Raw genomic sequence first — 27522 nt, forward strand, 5'->3', positions numbered from 1 at the left:
ATGAAAATATTCGGAGGCAAACGACTTTAATTTATAACTAAGTTAATAGTATATTAGTATTACTATAAAATATCAATAATATTAATATAAAATAGTATTAATATACCTATAGTATCAATATTATTATTACACCTATAATAGTATTAATATTATTAATATAGATATAATAGTGTAAATATATAGTGTTTATTTATATTAAGTTACAATATATAGTATTAATATATATTCTTATTATAGCTATAATAGTATTATTATTATTACTATACATATAATAATATTAATATTTAGTGTTTATTTATATTATAATTATTATAACAATATATAGTATTAATATTAAGCTACAAAGAGGGTCGTCATTTAATGGGTCAAAGGGGGTCATAGGTCACCCTATGACCCCCTTTGACCCATATGAATGACTCAACTATGTCCCTAGGGGTCCTAGGACCCCTAGGGACATACGTCATCATTTAGGGGATCAAAGGGGATCATAGGTCACGCTATGACCCCCTTTGACTCATATGAACGATTCAAATATGTCCATAGGGGTCCTAGGACCCCTAGGGACATATGTCATCATTTAATGGGTCAAAGAGGGTCATAGGGTGACCTATGACCCCCTTTGACCTATATTACCCATTAGAATATGTCCCTTGGGGTCCAAGGACCCCTAGGGACATATGTCATCATTTAATGGGTCAAAGAGGGTCATAAGTCACCCTATGACCCCCTTTGACCCATAATACCCATTCGAATATGTCCCTAGGGGTCCTAGGACCCCTAGAGACATATGTCATCATTTAATGGGTCAAAGGGGGTCATAGGTCAGCCTATGACCCCCTTCGACCCATATTACCCATTCGAATATGTCCCTAGGGGTCCTAGGACCCCTAGCGACATATCTCATCGTTTAATGGGTCAGAGAGGGTCATAGGGCACTTTGACCCATATTACCCATTCGAATACGTCCCTAGGGGTCCTAGGACCCCTAAAGACATATATCGCCGTTTAATGGGTCAAAGAGGGTCATAGGTCACCATATGACCCCCTTTGACCCATATTACCCATTCGAATATGTCCCTAGGCGTCCTAGGACTCCTAAAGACATATATTGTTGTTTAATGGGTCAACAGGATCATAGGTCACCCTATGATCCCCTTTGACCCATATGTACGATTCGAGTATATCCTTAGGGGTCCTAGGACCCCTAGAGACATATGTCATCATTTAAAGGGTCAAAGAGGGTCATAGGTTACCCTATTATCCCATTTGACCCATATTACCCATTCGAATATGTCCCTAGGGGTCCTAGGACCCCTAGGAACATATGTCATTGTTTAATGCATCAAAGGGGGTCATAGGTCACCCTATGACCCCCTTTGACTCATATGAACAATTCAAATATGTCCCTCAGGGTCCTAGGACCCCTAGGGACATATGTTGTCGTTTAATAGGTCAAAGGGGGTCATAGGTCACCTTATGAGCCCCTTTGACCCATATGAACGATTGGAATATATCCGTAGGGTCCTAGGACCCCTTGGGGCATATGTCGTCATTTAATGGGTCAAAGAGGGTCATAAGTCACCCTATGACCCCATTTGACCCATATTACCCATTCGAATATGTCCCTTGGGGTTTGAGGACCCCTAGGGACATATGTCATCGTTTAATGGGTCAAAGAGGGTCATAGGTCACCCTATGACCCCCTTTGACCCATAATACCCATTCGAATATGTCCCTAGGCGTCCTAGGACCCCTAGAGACATATGTCATCATTTAATGAATCAAAGGGGGTCATAGGTGACCCTATGACCCCCTTTGACCCATATTACCCATTCGAATATGTCCCTAGGGGTCTTAGGACCCCTAGAGACATATATCGTCGTTTAATGCGTCAAGAGGGTCATAGGTCACCTTATGACCCCCTTTGACCCATATGAACGATTTGAATATGTCCCTAGGGGTCCTAGGACCCCTAGAGACATATGTCATCATTTAATGGGTCAAAGAGGGTCATAGGTTACCCTATGACCCCATTTGACCCATATTACCCATTCGAATATGTCCCTAGGGGTCCTAGGACCCATAGGGACATATGTCGTCATTTAATGGGTCAAAGAGGGTCATAGGTCACCCTATGAACCGCTTTGACCCATATTACCCATTCGAATATGTCCCTAGGGGTCGGAGGACCCCTAGAGACATATATCATCGTTTAATGGGTCAAGAGGGTCATAGGTCACCCTATGACCCCCTTTGACCCATATGAACGATTTGAATATGTCCCTAGGGGTCGTAGGACCCCTAGAGACATATGTCATCATTTAAAAGGTCAAAGAGGGTCATAGGTTACCCTATGACCCCATTTGACCCATATTACCCATTCGAATATGTCCCTAGGGGTCCAAGGACCCCTAGGGACATATGTCATCGTTTAATGCATCAAAGGGGGTCATAGGTCACCCTACGACCGCCTTTGACTCATATGAACGATTCAAATATGTCCCTAGGGGTCTTAGAACCCCTAAGGACATATGTTGTCATTTAATGGGTCAAAGGGGGTCATAGGTCACCCTGTGACCCCCTTTGACCCATATGAACGATTGGAATATGTCCCTTAGGTCCTAGGACCCCTAGGGACATATGTCGTCATTTAATGGGTCAAAGAGGGTCATAGGTCACCCTATGACCCCATTTGACCCATATTACCCATTCGAATATGTCCCTTGGGGTCCGAGGACCCCTAGGGACATATGTCATCGTTTAATGGGTTACCCATTCGAATATGTCCCTAGGGGTCCTAGGATGCCTAGAGACATATATCATCGTTTAATGCATCAAGAGGGTCATAGGTCACCCTATGACACCCTTTGACCCATATGAACGATTCGAATATGTCCCTAGGGGTCCTAGACATATGTCATCGTTTAAAGGGTTAATGAGGGTAAAAGGTTATCCTATGACCCCATTTGACCCATATTACCCATTCGAATATGTCCCTAGGGGTCTTAGGACCCTTAGGGACATATGTCATCGTTTAATGGATGAAAGAGGGTCATAGGTCACCCTATGACCCCCTTTGACCCATATTACCCATTCGAATATGTTTCTAGGGGTCCGAGGACGCCTAGAGACATATATAATTGTTTAATGGGTCAATAGGGTCATAGGTCACCCTATGACCCCCTTTGACCCATATGAATGATTCGAATATGTCCCTAGGGGTCCTAGGACCCCTAGAGACATATGTCGTCGCTTAATGGGTCAAAGAGGGTCATAGGTTACCCTATGACCCCATTTGACCCATATTACCCATTCGAATATGTCCCTAGGGGTCTTAGCACCCTTAGGGACATATGTCATCGTTTAATGGGTCAAAGGGGGTCATAGGTCACGCTATCACCCCCTTTGACTCATATGAATGATTCAAATATGTCCCTAGGGGTCCTAGGACCCCTTAGGGACATATGCCATCGTTTAATGGGTCAAAGGGGGTCATAGGTCACCCTATGACCCCCTTTGACCCATATCACTCTTTATCCCTACTTAGCTCAGAACATCATTGATAGAAGTAACTCCTACTTCATCTATTGAGCTATAGACTCCTTCTTCATCAACTAAGTTGATATCATCAGCTATGGATGTTAGAGTGTGGTGACTGATTAAGAAAGTACTATACATACTTCATAAATTCTTTTGGGTTGACATGTAATTATTAATTATAACCCTAAAGCCATTAAAATAATTGTATAAAAGGGCTTAGTGTAAGGGATTATTTCATAAGGTGTGATGCAAAATTGGTTCTTGTGGTAGTATTGAGCTATAAGGGATTACAGATTATAATTAGGTTGTAATCATTGGATCTTAAAAAATATTGGACTTGTTGTTTGGTCGATGTAGCCCAGAGATTGGGTGAACCATGTTAAATCTTGGTGCATTGTGTTTTTTTCTCTGTGATCTATTATTTTCTATTATTAGTAATATTTGCATGTAATTGTTATTTTTGTTTGTGCTTTAATCCTAACAAGTGGTATTAGAGACTAGTTGTTTTTTAGTTATGCTCTATAGGAAAGTTTCACTGTTGAGTTGGAGTCCCATAGTTGAGTAGGAGCAATGGAAGATGAGGGTAAGTTGAGGGTTGATACGTTTAATGGGTAAAACTTCCAGTTATGGAAGATGCAAATGGAAGACTATCTATATCAGAAGGATTTATGGAAGTTGTTGGAAGGAAAAGCCAAGAATCAAGGATCTATGTAGAATGATGAATGAGATCTTTTAGATAGAAAGGCACTTGGAAGCATTCAATTATGTTTGGCACCAACAGTGGCATTTAATATTACAAAAGTGAAGACAACAAAATAATTGATGAAAACCCTAACGACACTATATGAAAAGCCCTCCACTTCAAACAAGGTATTTCTCATGAAACATTTATTTAATATGAAAATGGCAAAAGGTGGATGTGTTACAAATAATTTAAATGAGTTTAATGCTATTACTAGTCAGTTATCTTCTATGGGTATCAATTTTGAAGAATAAATTAGGGATCTCTTGATTTTATGTTCTTTTCGTGAAAGTTGGAATGGCTTGGTAATGGTTGTGAGTAATTTTGTTCCTAGCTCTAGTACTCTAAAATGTGATGATGTGATTGGTGTTATTTGGAGTGAGAAAACTCATAGGAATACCTTAGGTGGATCTACATCAAGAAGTTCTTTTAATGCACAAAGCAAGGGAAGAATGACTGAGAAAGGAAGTAATTGTGGAAATTGTGAGAAATCAAGAGGAAAGTCAAAGGGGAGGGGGTCTTGATCAAGAGGACCAAATGGTTGTTGGTACTATGGGAAACTAGGGCACAAAAAGAAAGATTGCTAGAATCGAAAGAAAAATAAAGGAGATAAATTAGGTGGAGACAAGAAGGCTAATATGGTAAGTAACAAATCCAAAGAGGATTCTTTTCTTGTATCTTTAGAAAGTGTTGATAATTCACGGGTTTTAGATTTTGGTGTTTCATTTCATGCTACACCTCATGGAGGTTATTTCATTGATTATGTCCAAGGGGATTTTGGCCTTGTTTATTTTGGGGATAATGAACCCTGTTAGATTGTTGGAAAAGGAAAAATTAAGATTAAATTGTAGAATGGGAATCATTGGCTACTAAATGAGGTAAGACATGTTCCAAGGCTAAGTAGGAATTTAATTTTAGTATGGCAACTCGGTGATGAGGGTTGTGTAGTTAGTTTTAATGATAAAAATTGGAAGGTTTCAAAAAGTTCTCTTGTAGTAGAAAAAGGTGTGAAAGTAGGCACCTTATATCTTTGTACAGGTCATATTGTTCCTTCTACTTTAATTGTTTCAAATAAAAATGATTTTTTTGGAACAATTACTACAGTTGAGTAGGGAGAACAAATAGTAGTTGTATATTCGGATACAACACTATGACACAACAAACTTGGGCACATGAGGGAGAAAGGTATGAAAATACTTCACTCAAAGAAAGTTTTTCTAGGTCTAAAATGTGTTAATATGGATTTCTATGAAAGTTGTGTGTCTAAAAAATAGAAAAGAGTGAATTGCAAAGACTGGGAAGGAAAATAAAAGGGAGAAGTTAGAGCTTGTGCATACCAATGTATGGGGGTCGACTCAGGTATCTTCCCTTGATGGCTTTCATTACTATGTTACATTTATTGATGATGCAACTAGAAAAGTATAGGTTTATTTCCTTAGATAGAAATTTGATGTATTTCAATCTTTTAAGAAATGGAAATACTTGGTTGAAAATGAGATTGGTAAAAAATTAAAATGTCTCAAATCTAATAATGGTGGTGAATATTGTAGTCATGAATTTGAAAATTATTGCTCCACTAATGGTATTTGTAGACAAGAAATTGTTCCAAGGACACCATAGGAAAATGGAGTGGCTGAACACATGAATAGGACTATAGTGAAGCATGCGAGGAGCATGAGGTTGCATGCTATGTTGCCTTTACACATATGGGTGGAGGCTATGAATACTACTATATATTTGATTAATAGAGGTCCCTCTACTCCTTTGGGCCATGGTATTCTAGAGGAAGCATGGACTAGTAAGAAGGTGAGTTATTCTTTTCTCAAAACCTTCAGTTGTGAAGCATTTGCTCACATAGATTTTGAAAATAGAACCAAGCTAGAAGCTAATTCAAAGAAATGTATATTTTTTGGATATGGCATTAATGAATTTGGTTATAGGTTTGGGATTTTGAAAATCATAAAATTGTAAGAAGCAAGGATGTGATACTCAATGAGAAAGTGTTGTACAAAGATCTATTGCAGCAACATGAGAAGAAAGAAAATGATTATGTAGTGTTGGATGATACTCCAAAAGTTGATATTCTAGCCATTCCTTATCATGTGCAACAACTACAACAAAAAATACCACACACACCAGTGAATGTTAGATGATCAAAAAGAAAAATTAGACCTCCATAAATATTTTATCCCTCTTTGTATTCTATTTTACTTACTGATGTTCGTGAACCTAAAAGTTATGATGAAGCTATGTAGGTGGATATAAGATTCAGTGGGAGTTTGCAATAAAAGACGAAATAGACTCTTTGCTGAAGAATAAGACATGGGATTTGTGCAAGTTTCCTATAGGTAAAAAGGCTTTACAGAATAAGTGGGTTTACAAGTTAAAAGAAGATGATGGAGGTAAGAAAAGATTTAAAGCTAGGTTAGTTGTAAAAGGATTTGCACAAAAAAAGGGAATTGATTTTGATGAGATATTTTCTCCTATTGTTAAAATGACTTCTATTTGTACTATTTTAAGTCTAGTGGCTACTGAAGATTTGCATTTAGAGTAGCTAGATGTTAAAACAACCTTCCTTCATGGTGATTTGGATGAAGAGATATAAATGTCTTAGCCGTGGTGATTTGTGGTCAAAGGTAAGGAGAACTTAGTGTTAAAATTGAAGAAAAGTTTATATGGCTTGAAGCAAGCACTTTGGTAATCGTATCTAAAATTTGATAGTTTTATGTATGACCATGGTTATAGTAGGTGTCATTTAGATCATTGTGTGTACTTTAAGAGGTTGGATGATGATAGCTACGTCATTTTATGTTTATATGTTGATGATATGCTTTTAGCTGGATCTAACATGGATCACATTAAGGGTCTAAAAAGCCAATTAGCACATGCATTTTCTATGAAGGATTTAATGGCAGCAAAACAAATCCTTGGTATGAAAATTTTTAGAAATAAGAAAAATAGAACATTGATGTTATCTCAGGCTGATTATGTTGAGAAGTTGTTGCAACATTTCTCTATGGAGAACTCTAAAGCTGTCAGCACAACTTTACCTAGTGATTTGAAATTGAATAAGAAGATGTGTCCCAAGACACAAGAAGAGGAGGATAAGATGTCCAAGGTATCTTATGCTTTAGTTGCAGTAAGTTTGATCTATGCTATGGTATGTACTAGGCCATATATTGCATATATAGTGGGAGTTGTTAGCAATTATATGAGTCATCTAGGAATTGAGCATTAGAATGCAATCAAATAGATTCTCAGATATTTGAGAGGAACATCCAATAAGTGTTTACACTTTGGGGGCTCTACTACTAATTTATAGGGCTATGTTAACTCAGATTTGGTAGGGGATATTGATACTAGGTAGAGTACTATAGGTTACATCTTTACTATTCGTGGGGCACCTATGAGCTGGGTTTCTAGGTTACGAAAGGTTAATGCTTTATCCACTATAGAGGCAGAGTATGTAGCTACTATAGAGGTATCCAAGGAGATGATATGGCTTTAGTTCTTCTTGCAAGAATTGGGACATCTTTGGAAGGATAATTATTGTTTTACAGATAGTCAGAGTTCCATTCATATTGTAAAGAATTCAGCTTTGCATTTAAAGACCAAACACATACAATTGTGATACCATTTCATTTGATCAGTTTTGGAGGATGGAAAGTTAAAGTTAGAAGATACATCCCAATGAAAATCCAATAGATATGTTGAGAAATGTAGTAACAAGGGAGAAGTTGAACTCATCTTCAGCTTTAATTGGTCTTCTAGATTCAATATGAATAAAAGAACAGTAGAGTCCAAGGTGGTTTGATCCAGTGGGAGCCCCATGTGGTAGCGGTATTGCTACAGGATCACTCTCCAAGTGGGATAGATTTTTAGTGTGGAGCCTAATTAGTCCCCAAGTGGGAGATTATTAGATTGTGGTGATTGATTAGGAAAGTACTGCACATACTTCATAGATTCTTTGGGGTTGAAGAAAAAAATTTGGGCCCTATTTTATCAATGTTTTGGACCGACATGTAATTATTAATTATAACCCTAAAGTGATTAAAATAGTTGTGTTAAAGGGCTTAGGGTTGGGGATTGTTTCATAAGGTGTGATATGAAATTTGTTCTTGTAGTGATATTGAGCTGTAAGGGATTATGAATTGTAATCAAGTTGTAATCACTGGATCATAAAAATATAGGACTTGTTATTTGGTGGATGTAGCCTAGAGAGTAGGTGAACCACATTAAATCTTGGTGCCTTGTGTTCTTTTTTTGTGTCATCTATTATTTTCTATTATTGGTTATATTTGCATAATTGTAATTCTTTTCCGTGGTTTAATCCTAACAATGGATACATTGGCTACTTCAGTTTTAAGTACATTAATGGTAAGCACACTAGTTTTGACTATTTCAATTTTGGGTACTACAATTTTGACTTCATCAATTTTGGATTCCTTAAATATTTCTGTAAGTATTCCCTTAATTATTATAGTATTATTTTTTACTACAAGTCCAAGTATGCCTACAATTATTTCCATTTCGGATACAAAATCAATAAGTGTAAGGATAGTTGATCCTAAGGTTCAACCGAGCACAAAAATTTTGAGGAAAGGAAAGGAGATAAAGGAAGATATTGATCTAGACGAGGAAATAGTAATCTCCAATTGGGATATTTACAAGCTTACTCTAGAAAAAATGCAAACATTTGGTGTACTCCTTCAGAAAAAGGATAAGCAGCAAAGACTAAGAGAGGAGAGAGATAAGGAGTATAAAATAGTTGAAGATGCCAAGAACATTTTGACCAAGGCAATAAGAATTGAGATTGACTCTTCTCAACCTATTTTGTATCAGGTAGTAGAAGTAGTCCAAAAATTCAATGAGGACACTAATGGTCAAGACAAGCTAGTTGAAAAAGTTAAAAATAAGTTTGATCATAAAGTACTAAAGCACATTGCTCGGCAAATTACAATTCATCAAGTAGAACTTTCTATAGTTTTGGTCAATCTTGAAACTTCCTGTTCAAATGTATCATCTCTTTTTTGGAAACTATGTGATGTCTCTGAGTTCACAAAATAAATAAATAAAAAATTGTCCAAAATAGATATAGATCAAAAGGCTAGTGCTCAGTAGCTACAACTTGACCCTAGTTCAAGCTCTACATATTTCAAGAAAGTCAATTTTTTGTCAGATATGCAAGCTAAATTTCTAAGAAAAGAAGCAACAATCCGATCAACATTAGTTGACATATAGAACATGATCCTTCCAAACATGGATGTAATCCAAAAACATGTTTTATATTTAAAAACTCTAATCTGTGATAATAACTTCTCTATTGTGGACCATATGATAGAACCATTTGTAAAAGTTCAAATTTCACTTCATGCATTCAAGGTTCTACGAGAAAATTTGGATAAAACCTTGGCAGTCATTCTCAAGGTACATTCTAAATTCTTATCCCATTTTGGTGTTTCTATGTAAAAAAGTTAGAATAAATCTTTGGCATTATTGTCAAAAAGGGGAGAGAGACACATAGTATAAGGAGAAATATGCTATGGGGGAGAATTTTCATACATGTATATAGTATACTTTATATACCTTACAAAATACTATACATACCTTACAAAATCAATTTTGTAAAATCTCAAAATTAGTATACTCTACCAAGCTAGTATCATGTGGTGATAGATATAAGATATTCATTTTTGGCTAATAAGTGTTTTTGTCACTAATGCCAAAGGGGGAGATTATTGACATATTAGTCAATTTTGTTATTAGTGACAATAAACTTATTCAGATTATAAGGCTCTACAAAGCTCATTGTATAGTTAGAAGTGTTTACCAAGCATTTCAGTTGCTACCAAGCCCTTTGGACAAATCTTAGTGGTTACCAAGAAGATTCAGTGAATAAGAAGTCTAGTAGTATAAACTGTGCATTTTAGTGTATGCCAAGTTTATTAGTGTTTACCGAGTTCATAGTGCATGTGATGAGAATCTAGTGTTAATTGAGCGTAAGGTGATAGTGTTTACCAACTTCAGTCGTGGTAAACAAGTGATTTAGTTTATGCTAAGTTACATAGTATCTACTGAGTCACCAGTGTAGATCAAGTTTAAGACTAGTTAAATTTGATCAGTATGAACTAAGATTCTACATCTATTGAGTGCATGTCAATGTTGAGCATTGATAGTGGATATTGAGTATCAGAACCTCACCGAGTTAGTCTTTAGAACCAAAGTGTCTTCATGTGGGGCAACTTTGTAATATTTGTGTTAACTTTTATCATGGCATACTTTGAAATTATGTAATTTGGATTGGTATATATATTTAATGTATTATACTACATCCAAGTTTGAAATCAATGTAATGTGAATGTGTATGTGCAAGTGTAAGGTTATGAATATAGAAGAAGAAGAGAAAAAATTGTAAAGGCCATAACAACATAAGTAGCAATAGAGACATATCTGTCATAAAAAGGTGATCAATACATAAAGGAATCTCATTCAAAATAAGTTGCAAATCAGAGATCTATTGCTTCATCCTAACAGATGATCTAGTCAAAATCCTTTAACAAGGTAGACATAACAGTCATTGATAAATCTATTTACCGAGTGCATACTTTATTGTATGTTTTTAAAATCCTGTCACATGGTGGACCTAGTAGTCTTAATTTCTCCTAATAGAGCAGATTAGTAGAATTGATCAATGTAAACATTAATAGGCCAACTGTATGTTGCAGTACTAAAGTATGTGGGTATCATCCCCACCCCAATTTTACTTTCTATTTGCAAGGTTTTTGGGTCACCAAATATTTGTATCAAAGTATGGTAGATGCTTTCATATTTTTAGTTTCCCATGCATGGAACTAGATTAGACAGGATGAAATGATTGCTAATTGGATAATTGGATTTAGAACTGAAATTGTTAAAAGTTTTCAAAGTTATTGATTCACCCCTCCCCTCTTAGTAACTTGCATAGTCTTGAATATTTCCAACAATAGATGAATTAAGGAGGATACAATTATTGCTAATAGAAATATAGGTTGAAGTGATTAGATTTGATGCACTTAAGAATTTTTACCTTGAATATCCTAACTTTGCAGAGGCTTTGAAGACTTGTAAAGAACTTGTTACGCTAGATAGGACCAAGTGACTAGATTACATGATCCAAGATGGTATTTTGTTGAAAGTTAGTCAACTATGTATTCCAAGGATTTTCATGAGGGAGAATTTGATCAAGGAGAAAAATAGTGGAGGGATGGAAGGACACTTTGGTCAAAATAAGGTCATTACCATTGTCAGTGAACATTATTTTTGGCCTCAATTATCATAGGATGTGAAGAAGTTTATTCAAAGTTGTCAAGTATGTAAAATAACCAAATAATTTAGTCATAATACTAGACTGTATCAGCCATTTCCTATTCCATAAAATCTCTGGGAGGACATAGTTATGGATTTTGTTCTTTGATTGCCAAGGATACAAAGAAATAATTACTTAGTATTTGTGGTGGTCGATAGGTTCTCTAAGATGGCACATTTCACTCCATCGCACAAGACTCATGATGTAGTGAATATTGCAAATTTCTTTTTTGACGAGGTGGTGAGCCTACATGGTCTCCAAAAAAGTAATGTTTCCCACAGATTCTAAATTTGTTGGGTGTTTTTGGAGGACTTCTTGGAAAAAGTTGAATAAAGAATTGAAGTTTAGTTTCTCCTATCATTCATAGAATGATGAAAAAATATAAGTGGTGAATAAAAGTTTGGACAATTAGCTAAGGTGTTTAGTTAGAGATAAGCCCAAGCCATTGGGATTTGATTCTACCACAAATAGAATTATCTTATAATAATTTTTTGAATAAAAGTTTTGTAGGCCAGCATTCCAAATTATGTATGGAAGTAGTCCAAGGATTGTATCAGAGTTAAGGAAGATGGGGAAATGAGAGAGGACTAGTGCTAAAGTAGAAGACTTTTTTGAACATGTCAAAAACCTACATGAGGAGGTACATGCACATAGGACCAATATGAACCTATAGTACAAGGCTAGAGAGTATCAAAAGAGGAGACATAAGGAGTTCCAAGTTGAGGATTTTTTTATGGTGTACTTGAGGAAGAAATAATTTCTAGTAAGAACCTACTATAAGATAAAGATGAATAAATTTGGTCCTTACAATATTTTGAAGAAACGTGATTCAGGAAATGCATATGAAGTAGAATCGTCAGATGCGATCGATATCTCCCCTATTTCCAATAATGTAGACTTCATCAAATAATATGAAGATGAGGAAAAGGAGGATTTGAGACTATTGTTGTATAAATCTATTTAATTGCATTTTTTCTTTGATGTTACAAAAATGTCAAGCCTTTTAGAAAGAAATTAGTGTCAGTCAAGCTCACTTGAGTGTTGAAGGAAGTTTCATGTGTATGCCAAGCATTCAATGTATGTCTACAGATAAACAATGTTAACCCAATTCTTTTGGTTACCAAAGGAAAGTTGACATTGAACAAATGTTAATGAGCTCACTTGGTTACCAAAGGAAGTGTTAAGGAAAGTATTTTTTGAGTTAGTGTTAATTGAGTTGGGTCAACTATACAAGGAATTTCTTGTATCAACATATTGGATTTGATAGTTTTGTTGGTTAGTTCTAGCTAACTTGAGGGATGAATATTATTTCTTTGAAAGTGTATTCAAGTGAACTTGAAAGGTAAATTGATAAATATAGAGTCAAGTTGAGGATTTAATTTTAAGAAGCATGGGATTGAAGAAGAGAAATTAAGGAAGTAGATTTGAAGGATAACAAAGTATCTAGAATTGACCGAGCTAGAAACATAAATTGGATCAAGAAGGATCAAGTATTCAAACTACAAAATATATACGAAATCAGAAAATATAATTGAATTATCAATTAGGTTAAGTCATTATTAGTTTGTAATAATTTTAGCAGTGAATCAAATATCGTAAAAGAGTTAGCCTAACAACTATTTTCCAAATCCTCCAACAAGGTGGCATTTCTAGATTGAAGTGTCTAAAAACTTATAACAAGGCCACTCCTAATAGGGCGAACTAAATCCTTTAATAGGATCATAGATAACAAAAAAATGTAATCTTTAACAAGTTTGGCTCCTAACAGAGCTGACTTTATAAGAGTGAAAAATAGTAACTAGTTGTAATTGGTGTTTATCCCAAATTGGGTTTCCATGTTAAGTCTTGGTGTCTCTTTTGTTCATGTTATTTTCTTTATGATTCTAAAACTAAGATAATTAAGGTTAAATACGCCAAACATCTTAATAAATGATTATTTCAATGTTTAGCAAGTGACAATAATTCTTAGTGTAAACTGAGTGTTTCTATCTCAACCAAGTTACAATAGTGTTTTAGTTTTAGTAGAGTTTGGTCTTTGTATTGTATTGACATTTTAAGGGATCTTGGATTTATTTTTGTAGTAACTAATTCACCACTCTACTCTTTATTACTCCTCTTATATTTTTGACAGTTGATTTCAGGGCTTTTGGTACTTGCAGAGAAGGTTTCAAGGACCTAAGCTAGAGATCAAGATGTCTTATATAAGGGAGATTCCTAAATAGAAAAGAGATAACTTTCAAGAATGTGAGGAGCCCATGAAGCTCCATTTGGAAACCATTTGTGGAACAATCCTAAAATATTTTGAGAGAAAATATGTGTTACCTACCATAACTTTTACTATGGATCAAATTTTGTAAAAGAAGAATCATAACATAATGATGATTTACATTGCTTCTACTCTCAATTATGTTGAATTTGATAATGTCAATGATTGTTCTACTACACATGAAATGTGGAATAGGCTGAAAGATATATATGGAGGTGATGATAATGTAAAGATATCTAAGGAAGAAATTCTTAGAGGTTAGTTTGATCAAATGAATATGAAATAAGATGAGAACATTGCATAGTATAGTGAAAAAATCAATGCTAGTATGAGTGCAATTAGAGCCTTTAGTGCGAAAATTGATGATGTAATTATGGTCAACAAAATACTCAAAACTCTTCTTCATATTTATGAAATTATAGTTTTAGCTATTCAAGAAATGATATGTGATCCTAAGAATGATATAACTTTGGATGCACTAGCAGGAAGGTTGACATCCTTTGAGTTAGATAACTTTGATAACTATGTTCCTAACTCTGGTAATATTGAGTCCACATTTCAAGCTAAACTATCACTCAAAAGGAAAGCTAAAAAATCTAAAAGAAAGAATTATAATAGTGAAGATGAAGATGGTTATGCTAATGATATTGAAGTCATTGAAGCATTCATTACAAGAAGATCTCCCAAAGGCAAAGGAAAATACGAAGGCAAAATTCCTTTGATCTATTTTTCTTGTCAAGAAGTTGGTTACATTATTTCAAGGTGTTCAAAAAAAGAAGGAAAAGAAGAAAAGGAGCATGAAAAGTACAAAGGAAAGAAAGATTTAAAAAGCTATAGACACTACAAAGACAAAGGTAAGAAATCTTGTTACATGACTAAAGATTCTAACAAAGGCGATGAAGATAAAATGGTTTACATTGCTATCAAAGATGAATTAGATGATGAAAATGATAAGATGACCCTCATTTTAAAATATTAGCAAGAATGATACATGGATGATATATAGTGGTTGCTCTCACCACATGACTGGTAATAAATCTAGATTTTAGCACTTTGAAAACTATGTTGGTGTGACTGTTAGATTTGGAAATGAGGAACCTTGTTATGTGAAAGGAAAATGTTGTATTGCACTAACCAATAAACTTAGATGTGACAATTCTTATTAGGTTAAAGGACTAAAACATAATATAATTAGTGTGACATAGTTGAATAACATTAGATTCAAGGTAGATTTCATAAGTAGGAAAGCTAAGTTGTTGGATGGAAAAGGAAATTTAGTTCAGACTGTCAATCAAACAAGAGGTAATCTATTTAACCTAGATCTAAATAAAAATTAATGTTTTATAGTTATAGTAGAAGAAAGTTGATTATGGCATTGTATCGCATGAATTTTAATAACTTAGTCAACATAAGCAATAATAAAAGGGTTAGAAGCATTCCAAGACTAAAGAAATGTAATATGAGCATGTGTAAAAATTGTTAAATTGGAAATATGAGAAAGACAAGCTTCAAAAGAAATAATTATCATTTTGAAGAAGTATTGGAGCTGGTTCAAACAAACCTTCGCAAACCTATAGTCATACAAAACTACTATGGTGATAAGTGCTTCATTTTGTTTGTTGATGATTATTCTAGGATGATGTCAGTTATGCATTTAAAGGATAATTTAGAAGCTTTTCAATAGTTCAAGTGGTATCTAGCTAGAGTTGAGAAAGAAACAAGAAAGAAACTAGAGTCTCTAAGGTTAGATAGAGGAGGTTAATTCCTCATTAAAAAAATCAATGAATTTTGCAATGAAAGAGGAATCAATATCATGTATCTACACATGGTACACCTCAATAGAATGGCATAGTAGAGACAAGGAATAGATCAATTATGGATTCTACAAAGAAAATGATGATAGAGAAGAATGTTACTATCCAATACTTAAAGGAAGCAATCAACGCAATAGTTCATACCTTGAACCAAGTTCAGCTGAAGAAGAACTTATATTAAACACCTTATGAATTATGGTATGACTATAAACCTAATGTTTGTTATTTCAAAGTATTTGGAAGAAAATATTATATCTTGAAGGAGTTAATAAATGGAAAATTTGATGTGAAAATTCATGAAGGCATATTCTTAGGCTACTCCAATAAGAGAAAAGCATACAAATATTTTAATCTATTGACTCAAAGGTCATAGAAAGTTCACATGTAAAGATATATGAATTTTTAGAAGAGTGTAAAGAACAAAGTAGAAAAGAACCTATAAATTAAAAAATCTTTTTTTACTTTGAACTTGATATTTACCTAAGGTTCAAGAAAATACAATTGGTATCCAGTAGTCTTCACCACATGAGTCTCCAAAATCCCTAGTTGAACATGAGTTCTAGCTAGTACAACCTAATTCTTAGCTAGAAGGACCCAAGTTTTAGCCAGTGCAAACTGACTCATTCGGTGGACATGAGTCACTGACAGTGGGACCCAAACATGATTCAAAAGATCATTTTGAGCATGATGAACCAAGTGAATTTAGAAAGAAGGATCATAGAATTTTTGGATATGTCATAAGGAATCATGCATCTTAAAAAATTATTAGAGATCAATTAGGAGGCACAATGATAAGGAACAAATTAAAAGGTACATGTTTTCTTATTGTGTTGTAACCTAGAATTGTTAAAGATGCATTAAAAAATGAAAGTTGTATTAAGAAAATGAATGAAGAGATTGATCAGATTGAAAGGAGAAAAACTTGAACTCTTGTTCCTAGACCCAAGGAAAAAAATGTAATTGGTACAAAATGGGTATACAAAAATAAATTGAATGGGAAAAGATAAGTTTCAAGAAACAAAGCAAGGTTAGTATGCAAGAGTTATAGTGAAGAAGAAGGTATTGATTATGGAGATAATTTTTCTCTTATTTCTAGATTAGAAGGTGTTAGAAAACTACTTGTATATGTAGCACACAAAGGATCAAAAATTTATCAGATGCATGTGAAATCAACATTCTTGAATGGAATCTTAGAAGAGGAAGTCTACATTGAGCAACTAGAAGGTTTCATAGATCCTAACAAAAGGGATAGGTTTTTGGTTTACACAAATCTTTGTATGGTCTCAAACAAGCCTCTAGAGCCTGGTATGAAACATTACACAATCATCTCATAAAGATTGGCTTTGAAAGGACTAATGATAACAGCAACCTATACATCAAAGAAAGTCCATATAAGAAGATAGTGTTGGTAGAATTCTTTATTGATGATACATTATTTACTAGAAATGATAAATTGTGTAAATATATTTCTATTGAAGTGAGTAAAGAATTTGAAATGTCAATGTTTGGAGAGAATAAATAACTTTTTGGCTTGCAAATTCAATAGATGAAGGATGTTATCTACATTACTCAATCAAAATACATCAAGGTGATATTAAAGAAATTTTAAATGGAAGATTATAGACCAATTGGAACACCTATGTCTACTAGACATAAGCTTATAAAAAATTATTATTCCAAAGAGATAGACTAGACTACATATAGATCAATGATTGTAAAACTTCAATATGTAGTGCACACAAGACTTGATATTGCATTAGTATTTGGTATGGTGCCTAGATTATCTACTAATCCTAAGAAATTCATATGATGGAAATCAAAAGAATCTTGAGATATTTGAATGCTATTGAAGAGTATGATTTGTTGTATAATAGAGGAGACAACTTTGAATTGAAAGAATTCATTGATGTTGATTGGGCAATAAGTGTTAATTATAGGAATAGCACTAGTGGTGGAGTATTCTTTCTTTGAAAGAGGCTAGTATTTTGGACAAGCAAAAAGTAGAGTTACATCTGTCAGTCTACAATAGAAGAAAAATATGTTGTAGAAACAATCAATTGTTCCAGAATTATTTGGTTCAAACAATTGTTGTTAGGTATCAAGGAGGAGATCAAGGACCCAATTGTTATCTTCTATGATGACACCACTGTAATCAATATATCCAAAAATCTAGTGATGCATACCAAGACCAAGCATATTGCAATAAAATACCATTTCTTGAGAGAATTGGTGCAAGACAAGGAGGTCAGATTGGAATATGTGAATATAAAAGAAGATATTGCACTCATGTTCACCAAGCCATTAAAAATAAGGATTCATATTTATATCTAAGAGGTAAGATAGGGTTCATTCCCCTATCTAAAGTTCACTAAATAATGTGTAGTGATGCATCAACAAAATATTTTAAAGATCAAACAAGTTGATGTAGTATTGACAAAGTAGATTTCATATGAATCAGTACATTGGGTACATGGAAAATGTTGATCTCATAATAGTTTTGTCAATTGAGTCTCAAAACACTTAAGCTATATACAAATTCATGTTGAGCTAGTAATATATGCTGAGTATAATATGCATAGATGTTGAGTTGCAATAAGTGTTCAGCCAGATAGAAATATAGTAAATGTCAAGTCACCCAAGTGCCAAGAAAATAGATAGTTTCGAACAACTTCATGTGTTGAGTGAACAATAGATGCCAAGAAAGTTCAAGTGTCGAGTTTGCTAGAAACATAGTAAGTGTTGAGCATCAGTCTTATCAAGTGCCAAGTAACACAGAATTGACATAGAAGTTTGTGAAGGCACAAACAACTATTTAAATTATTTTTTGCCAACTCATGGATATATCTCAAAGGTGAGAAGACAAAAACGAATCTATTTGATTTCCTATGTAATCAACATCCAATCAATCAGAAAATTGGAATGATTAAGTGGCAAAAATGATTACTCTCAGCCATAGATTCATACCTAACCCTAGGTCATAAAGATCTCTATAAGGAGACTGAAGCCCTATAATTTAGTGTGATATAGAGATAGAAAGAGAGAAAGGAAGTGAAAGGTGACTTAGAAGAAGGACAAAATTGTAGAACCAATTAGCAAAAAAGAGGATCAATGTTACAACAATTACATATTAGATTAGTCAAGATCAGATTAGACAAAATAGAGATCTAAATTTAGCAATACAATATTGCAAGTTGTGAGATCAAAAATTCTAGTCTACTTTCTATCAATTGTATCAACAGAATGAAATCCTTTGGACTAAGGTTGACTTAATAGTCATTGAAAAAAACTCCTTTCACAGGGTAACATTCCAAGTGAATGTTTTGTAAGTCCTTTAAACATGCACACTTCTAGTAGGGTTTTAAAATCCTTTAATAGAGTAGGATCTAATAGTCCTTTGTAATCCTTTAATAAGATAGGCCTTTCATAGGGAAGACCATGGCTCATGGTAAAACTTTGTAACCCTAACCAATTACATTATTGCAACAGTAGTAAAAGTTGTGGGTGTCATCCCCACCCCAGTTTTACCTTCTCATTTCGGAGGGTTTCTTGCGGATCATATCTTGTGTCAAGTGTTTACATTCATGCTTTTACTTTTTGTGTTATTTCAATATGTTTCATGCATTTATTGATTGATGTTAAAAGATTTATTGGTTAAAGATTAGAACTTTTGATTCATCCCCCCACTTAAAATTATATTTCCATTTTTAAATTCCAACTCATTCTGCATTCACTAGAAGAAGCCAAAGAAGAATTGAGAAAATCATTAAAGAGAAGAAAAGACATTGCCATTGTATAAAATGACACTTAGTACAAAGAGATTGACACCACCAAGTTCTTTTCTAATAGAGACTCAAATGAGTTTGATGCAGCAATAGTGATCTAATGGAGAAGAATAGAGCTCAAGTAGAAGAGATCAGAAATCTCAAGATTGAGAAAGAATCACAAGCCATGATGCTATGTGAGGTGACCAAATAAAAGAAAAGGGCCATTGAAGACAAGGCCATGATAGAAGATGACAAGAGAAACCTAAATGGTAAGAATTCCAAACCCACTTGTCATTTTTTTGGTAAGAAAGGACATACTGCTAATGTGTGCATGAGTAGGAATGCAAATAGCATAACAAACCTAAAAACATGGGAATGCAAAAAACATAACAAACCTAAAAACATGGGTCACTATCATACATGAAAAAAGAAAGGTCATCAGGAACATGAATGCAAGACTAAAACCATCAAGACACCAAGATTTTAAGGTCGCTATTACAACTATCATAAGTATGGACATAGAGCTTTTGAGTGAAAATCTAAGCCTATGTGGTCACCAAATAAACTAGAAAAGGCAAGAAGTCATGGACACTTCTACAATTGGCACTACAATACTAGGTAGATCTATCGCTACTATCAAGAGTATGGACACATCCTTGAGAAATGCATAAAAACACACTTTAGTGGAAACTACAACAAATGGTTAAGTCAAACCATATGCTTTGGCTATTTGAAGATTGGTCATATCAACAAGCATTGTCCACCAAGGTCAAAGGCACCCAATTCTAAGTTCAACAAAGGAAAAGGGAAAGTAGACATTGAACACATTAGAGGAGAGATGAATAAGACATGGAAGAGAAGATAAGGAAGTATCTCATCAAATGGAGGGATCACTTCACCTAATAGGTCAAGTGATCACACCTCATTAAACTAAGCAAAAGAGAGGTATGTGGGACTAATAATTAAATGCTTTATCATACATTAGTTCCTAGATAAGTTAGTGCTGAAAAGGATAGATTAGCATGAATAGAGATGCAAGGAAACAAAGAAAATTGAATGTTAAATTCTCAAATTTTTACACTACTACCAAGTATGACAAGTCCTCTTTAGATGCCAAGTAAATGCTAGTTAGTATCGAGTTGTCAACAAAAGTTAGTTGGAGCTGAGTAACTAGTAGTTGTTAAGTAAAGGTAATGTTAGTAGCTACGAATTAAAGGGAAATTCCTATAGATGCCAAGTAAAGTAGAAATCACATAAGAGTCGAGTTTACAACTATATATGCACTATGCATTAAATGCGATACTTTGAAGGGTATAAGGCCAATTTTTGACCATTTCTCATCATTACGAATCCAAAGCAAGAGAAAACAAGAGAAAAGAGGCAATATACAAACCAAATCAAAGCATTTGTGTGGATTCCAACAATGATTAAGCATCATTTCATCAATCTAAGGTATTCTTCACGTGTCAATTTATGCTATTTTAAATTTGTTAACACTATAGCTAGCAATATGGCTTCTAGTTCAAAGAATATTAAGGATAAAGAGACCTTTTAGGTTTAGTTGGTCAGCAAAAAGATCAAAAAACCTAATTTCAAGGCTATAACAGAGATGGCATATAAAAATGACCCTTCAGGTGCTTTGTCTATGATTCTACCCAAGGTCATAATGGTGTAGGATGTGAAAAAATATTACAACTGCAAGGTCAGAGGAATTGGGGATAAGGAAATTTGTCAAACATATGATAAATTATGTGAAAATGGGGCATGCATTGAAATAAGAGTTCAAGATTGTAAAGAGAAAGGGCTTGACCCATGCTCTAGAATTTTCCACCATCTTCAAAACTGAATGGATAAAGATTTTTCTCAACAAAATTCATGATGGTTGCCTATGGCTGGAGGGTGGACCTATCAAAATCACCAAGAAAATTGGGCATAGGGTTACAGGTTACCAAAACCTACATTGTCGAAGGACCTTAAGGAGTGATTCTTAAAAAGTGATTGAGAAGAACATTGGAGCCAAATGGAACAAGAGAGGAATGACAATTGACACAATCACAGACCCTCTTCTTGATTTTTCTATCAGGGTCATTTCCCAGAATTTATATCTATCAAGTAGACTTTATAGTGTTCCTTGTATAGCAATTGATGTAGGTTACAAAATTGTGAAGAAAGATCATACCTATGATCTTGCTGAACTCAAAATGTAGTGAATAATAGAAAACCTAGGAGCTATAAGGAAATCAAACAGTGCTCAATGAAAATTTAGCTCAATTTTGGTATGTATATTGTTTTATATGAAAAATGAGTTCCCATATTTTGGAAATTTAGGATGGAAGATCAATAGGTCAATAGATGTGTAGATAAATGAGTACATCGAGAAAATGAGTGATAATTTTGAGTAAAAAATGACTAGTTACTTTGAGGACTTCAAGAAGTCCATGAAACAGAGATTAAGAATTATTGTTTCATTAGCAGAGCAACACTATAATGACATCTACTTTCTAGTTGACATTGACTACACATACATTCATGTTATAGTGCCTAGAGTTAGATGGCTAAGGCCTTTGGGTTATGAGATAAACATTGATGAAGTATCAACAACCATCACTACACTTCTTGCAAAAGAATTTGACAATATAACAAAAATCTTTGGTAACTATGATGTTGTTAAGTTCAAGGTTGAAATGGAGTTGAAAAATACCTCAACTCTAAAGAAGAATGATAAATTGGTGAGGAAGCTAAAGGTGAAGGAAATGATGATGAGGATGATAATGAAGAAGATGAAGAAGAAGAAGAGGCATGAGCACAAGAACCTCTTGCCCTAACACAAGGCATGGGTGAAGATGCAAAGGAAGAAGGTATCAAGGAGGAACAAGCTAAGGAAGCACTAACCAAACCTAAAACAAAGAAGATAAAAGCTAAAACATACTAGGCAACATAGCCAAAAGGGAAGAAAGTAGCAAAACCAAGCCCTGCCAAGCCTACAACCCTAACAACAAGAACCAGTACTAGGGCCACCACTCAAAAGGCTAAGGACCAAGAAAAATAAAAGAAGAAGGCTACTAAACAACAAGGTCCTATGTAGAAGAAACCTAGAAGAAAATATATTGGACAACCAAAAATTGATAATGAAAGGACCAAGTCAGGGGACATGAGCTAGTTCAAAGTAGTAAGCCATGCTCCCAGGTCTAATTTAGAAAAAATGCACGAAAATGTTAGGGATAATGCAGACTTAACTAGACTGAAAAATATTGATTTTGGTAAACTAAGTAGAGAGAACCAAAATATGATTGAAGAGTCATTGTATGCCATGATCGAAAAATTCAAGAACACACCTCTTGAATTAGACAACATAATTCCCAAGACATTGTACAATATTGTTGAGAATAAATGGCATCATTACCTAAATGTAGAAAAGTAAAGAGAAACTACATTAGCTCAAGTGGTGCCAGAGTTAAAAAAGGGAAAATTATAAAAGAAAATAAGAAGCATGGGAGAAAATTTGCACCCAAATATAAAGCCTTTAGCATTCTGCAAAACAACATTGAGGATGTTGTTAATAAGCCTACTAAAATGTGGAAGTTGATTTATGGATTAGCAACTATTAAACAAGGAGAAGAAGATCCCTTTGAGTGAAGGAAAGATGGAGAAGATGAGGATAATAACAAAGAATAGGAAATAGAGAAAGAAAAGATAGATACTATAGAGGAAGAGGCATAGAGTAAGATGAAACGACAATAGTTGAGGAGCAGCAAACTGAAAAGAGTGTGCAAGACACACAATTGCCACCATTAAGCCCTCCACATTACACAACTACACCTACAAACATAGTGATAGTGAAAGATGTTCCTAATAGTTTAGCTTAGAACATCAACCCATTTACTAAAGAGGATCTAAAGAAGATCCTTGACCAATCCACACTTCAAGCCAAAATTGTGTAATAATCCAGTATTGGTTAGTGTGGATGAGCTACAAAGAGTAGTAGCTAATATCATTAGGGACAAGGTGAATACACAAGAACCACCTTCTATCATCGCTACAACTACAAGTGGAAAAAATCAAGTGCAAGCATCAATTGATACATCTGCAAAGGTTAACACCATAGTTAAAGTTATTATGATTGAACAACAAACTCAGACTACTAAGGAAAGAGAGCTCACAAATGATTAAGGAGTAGAATAGATAGAGGTATCTATTCCTAACACACAAGCTCAAGGAGTAGGATAAATGATTATGATTGATCAAGGAAGGTCAGATGATGATAAGGACATTCCAAAGAAGCAGGAGCAAGAAGCTATTTAGACATTGGTTAATTTACCAACAACTGGAACTCCTCCCAATGTCCTTCAGAAGCTGAGGACTGGTGCAATACCATTATAGTTCTATGTACTAGGCTTGAGATCAATAAAGTTTGCAAGGGTACTTCACTATGGAGACCCTACATTAAATGAAGAAATAGTTATACCAAAATATGACTATAGAACCATAATACTTGAACAGATCAACATAATGCAAGAGGCATTAGAAAGAAAGAAGAAGCAAGAGATACTTAGGAATAAGTATAAAAAAATGCAAGCACTTCATGAGATTAAAGAAATCTTTTTAGATGCCTTTAGCTAGTAGATACCTAATGAAACAAAGCCCATATTGGAGCAACTATCAGAAATTGTGGACCAGGTGACAAATGAAGACCAAGATGCCAATGTTTAACTCATGGAATGGTTTGAGAAGAAGTTTCAAGCCAAGGTTAATGAAAAAAATATCCATTAAGATAGCACTATCCCAAGTGGAGCTGGCTACTAAAATTGAAAAATTGAAGAAGGTACTTGAGAATATATTCTCACTATATGCTAAATTGTTTGACCCCACAATCTTCACACAGGAAACAAGCTAGAGAATTCTAAGTCTGGAAAGAAATTTGAAAATATCTGGCATGTAATTGCCACAAAATACAGCTCAAAGTGAGAAGCATTTCAATAAAGTTCTTCAAACACAAAAATAAATAATTGTATTAACAGTAGAAGAGGCTAACACAAGAGCCAAATTAGTCCAAATTCTAGCTTCCCTAACCCCTCAAATGGAAATATTGTAGAAAGAACTAGCCTATGCTGAAATTGTAATAAAGAAAGATCCTAATATTTAAACTTTAGATGGCTTAGTTCACCTTGCAATAGAGACAACTATTCAAATAAAATCCCTAGATGTTGCAATAGAAAATTGGGATTCTGCTCTAAAAATTGTAATGGAAGTTAATGAGAATTTTTTGGTTAAATACACAATTAGTGTATAGACCCTTTGACATAAGTGTCAAAAATGGGGAGCTAAACAAAAGGAGGAGATAAAATCTAGGGGGAGATATGTGAAAGGGGAAATAAAGAGAAAAAAGGGGGAGCAAATAACACAAAGAGAAAAAATAGAGCATATCAGATAAAGAGTATTAGATTGAAGACAAAGTGTATCAGCAAGAGGAAAATCCAATCAAAGAGGCTTTGAATACAAAAAGGCACATCAACTTAGGGGGAGTTACACATTTTTAACTATATAGTCTATTACAAAATGTTGAACAAATTTGATTTTTTTATATATATGCCAAAATATAAATATATTATACTTGAGGAGATTAGAGTTTTTATGTACAGTTAAGTGTTTTTGACACTCATGTCAATGGGGGAGATTGTTGATCTCAGAATGGTTTTGAAAATTGAGTGTCAACACACTTAAGTTATATACTAAGTTCATGTCAAGCTAGTAATATATGCCGAGTATAATATGTATAGATATCGAGTTGCAATAAGTTTCGAGCCAAATATAAATATAGTAAGTGTCGAGTCGCTCAAGTGTCAAGAAAATAGATAGTGTTCAGCAAGCTCAAGTGTGGAGTGAACAATAGATGCCAAGCAAGTTGAAGTGTCGAGTTAGCCAAAAACATAGAAAGTGTTGAGCATTAGTATTATCAAGCACTGAGTAACATAGAATTGACATAGAAGTTTGTGAAGGCACAAACAACTATGTAAACAATCTGTTTGCCAACTCATGGATATATCTTGAAGCTTAGAAGGTAAGATTGAATCTATTTGATTTCCTATGTAATCAACATGCAACCAATCAAAAAATTGGAATGGTTAAGTGGTAAAAAGGATGAATCTTAGCTGTAGATTCATACCTAACCCTAGGTCATAAATATTTTTATAAGGAGATCAAAGCCCCATAATTTAGTGTGATATAGAGATAGAAAGAGAGAAAGGAAACGAAAGGGGTGAATTGAATTGAAGGTATTCAAGGTGACTTAGAAGAAGGATAGAATTGCAAAACCAATTAGTAGAATAGAGGATCAATATTATAGATGTTACATATTAGATCAGTGAGGATTAGATTGGATAGAATAGAGATTTGAATTTAGCAATACAAGATTGTAAGTTGTTAGACTAAACATTCTACTATACTTTCTAATAATTGTATTAGCAGAATGAAATCCTTTGGACTAAGGTTGACTTAATAGTCATTGAGAAATCCTTTAATAGGGTGACATTCTGAGTGAATGTTTTGTAAGTCCTTTAACAGAGCACACTTCTAGAAGGGTATTAAATTCCTTTAATAGGGTAGGCCTTTCATAGGGTAGACCATGGCTTATGGTCAAACTTTGTAATCTTAACCAATTACATTATTGTTGCACTAGTAAAAGTTGTGGGTGCCATCCCCACCTAAGTTTTACCTTCTCATTTTGGAGGCTTTCTTGGTGATCATATGTGGTGTCAAGTGTTTTCATGCATTCTTTTAATTTTCATGTTATTTCAATATATTTCATGCATGTATTGAGTGATGTTAAATGCTTTATTGGCTAAAGATTAGAACTTTTAATTCACCCACCCCTTCCTAGAAGTACAAAAAATACATTAATTGGTGTCTTTGGCATGAGATGTCAAAGAGGGATTTTTTTTCATCTCAAAGATTAAAAATTTTGAGTCAAATGTCAAAGAGGAGAGTTCTCTCTTAGAAGGAGAAATTACTATTAGATAAATTAGAGAGATTATGTTGGAAATATTCAGAAAGGCTAGGTTACTAAGAGGGGAGGGGTCTATCAGTAACCTTACAAAACTTTTAACTTTATTTATCCAATTATCATTTAATCCTTCTCATTTAAACTGATCTAGTAGAATGCATAAGAAATTGTAACATGAAAGCATTCATTACATTTTGACACATAGATTTGGTGACCTAGAAACCTTCCAAATAGAAAATAAAACTAGGGTGGGGATGGTACCCACAATCTTTACTACTATAGTATAAAGTTGGCATGTTAAGGCTCACATTGATCACTTCTAAATATTTTCCCCATTAGGAGCAATAAGGGCTGCTAGGTCCACCTTGTTAAAGGATTTTAAAAACATACAATGAAGTATGCACTTGGTAAAGAAATTTACAAAAGACTATTAGGTCTACCTTGTTAAAGGATTTGACTAATCCACCTATTAGGATGAAGTAGTAGCTTATCTCTAATCTACAACTTGGTTTGTTGAATGAGATTCCTTTATGTACAAATTACCTTCCTATGATAGATATGACTTTGTTGCTCCATATATTACAACAACCTTTGTAATTTTCTCTTTACTACTCTTATATGATTATATTCTATTACATTGGACTTACTTGTATACATTTTGGATATGATACAATACATTACATATATACCAATCCAATTATACAATTACAAATTTGGCCACAATAAAAGTTTACACAAATATTGCAAAGTCAACTCAAATGAAGACACTCAGGTTTTGAAGACTGACTCGGTAAGGTTATAATACTTGGCATCCACTGTCAATGCTCGACATCATCATGCACTTGGTAGATGTAGAAACTCAATACATACTGATCACTTCCAAGTAGTCTTAAAATTGGTCTACATTGGTGACTCGACAAATACTATGAAACATAGCATATAAACTAAATCATTTGATTTACACTGTGTGACATGGTCAATGCTTCCACCATGAGCTCAGTATAAACTAAATCATTTGGTTAACATCGAGTGACTTGGTGAATAATGGATT

This window comes from Cupressus sempervirens, chromosome 4 (assembly GCF_028749045.1).
Source record: "Cupressus sempervirens isolate cs-2001-9-10 chromosome 4, ASM2874904v1, whole genome shotgun sequence".
NCBI lineage: Eukaryota > Viridiplantae > Streptophyta > Pinopsida > Cupressales > Cupressaceae > Cupressus > Cupressus sempervirens.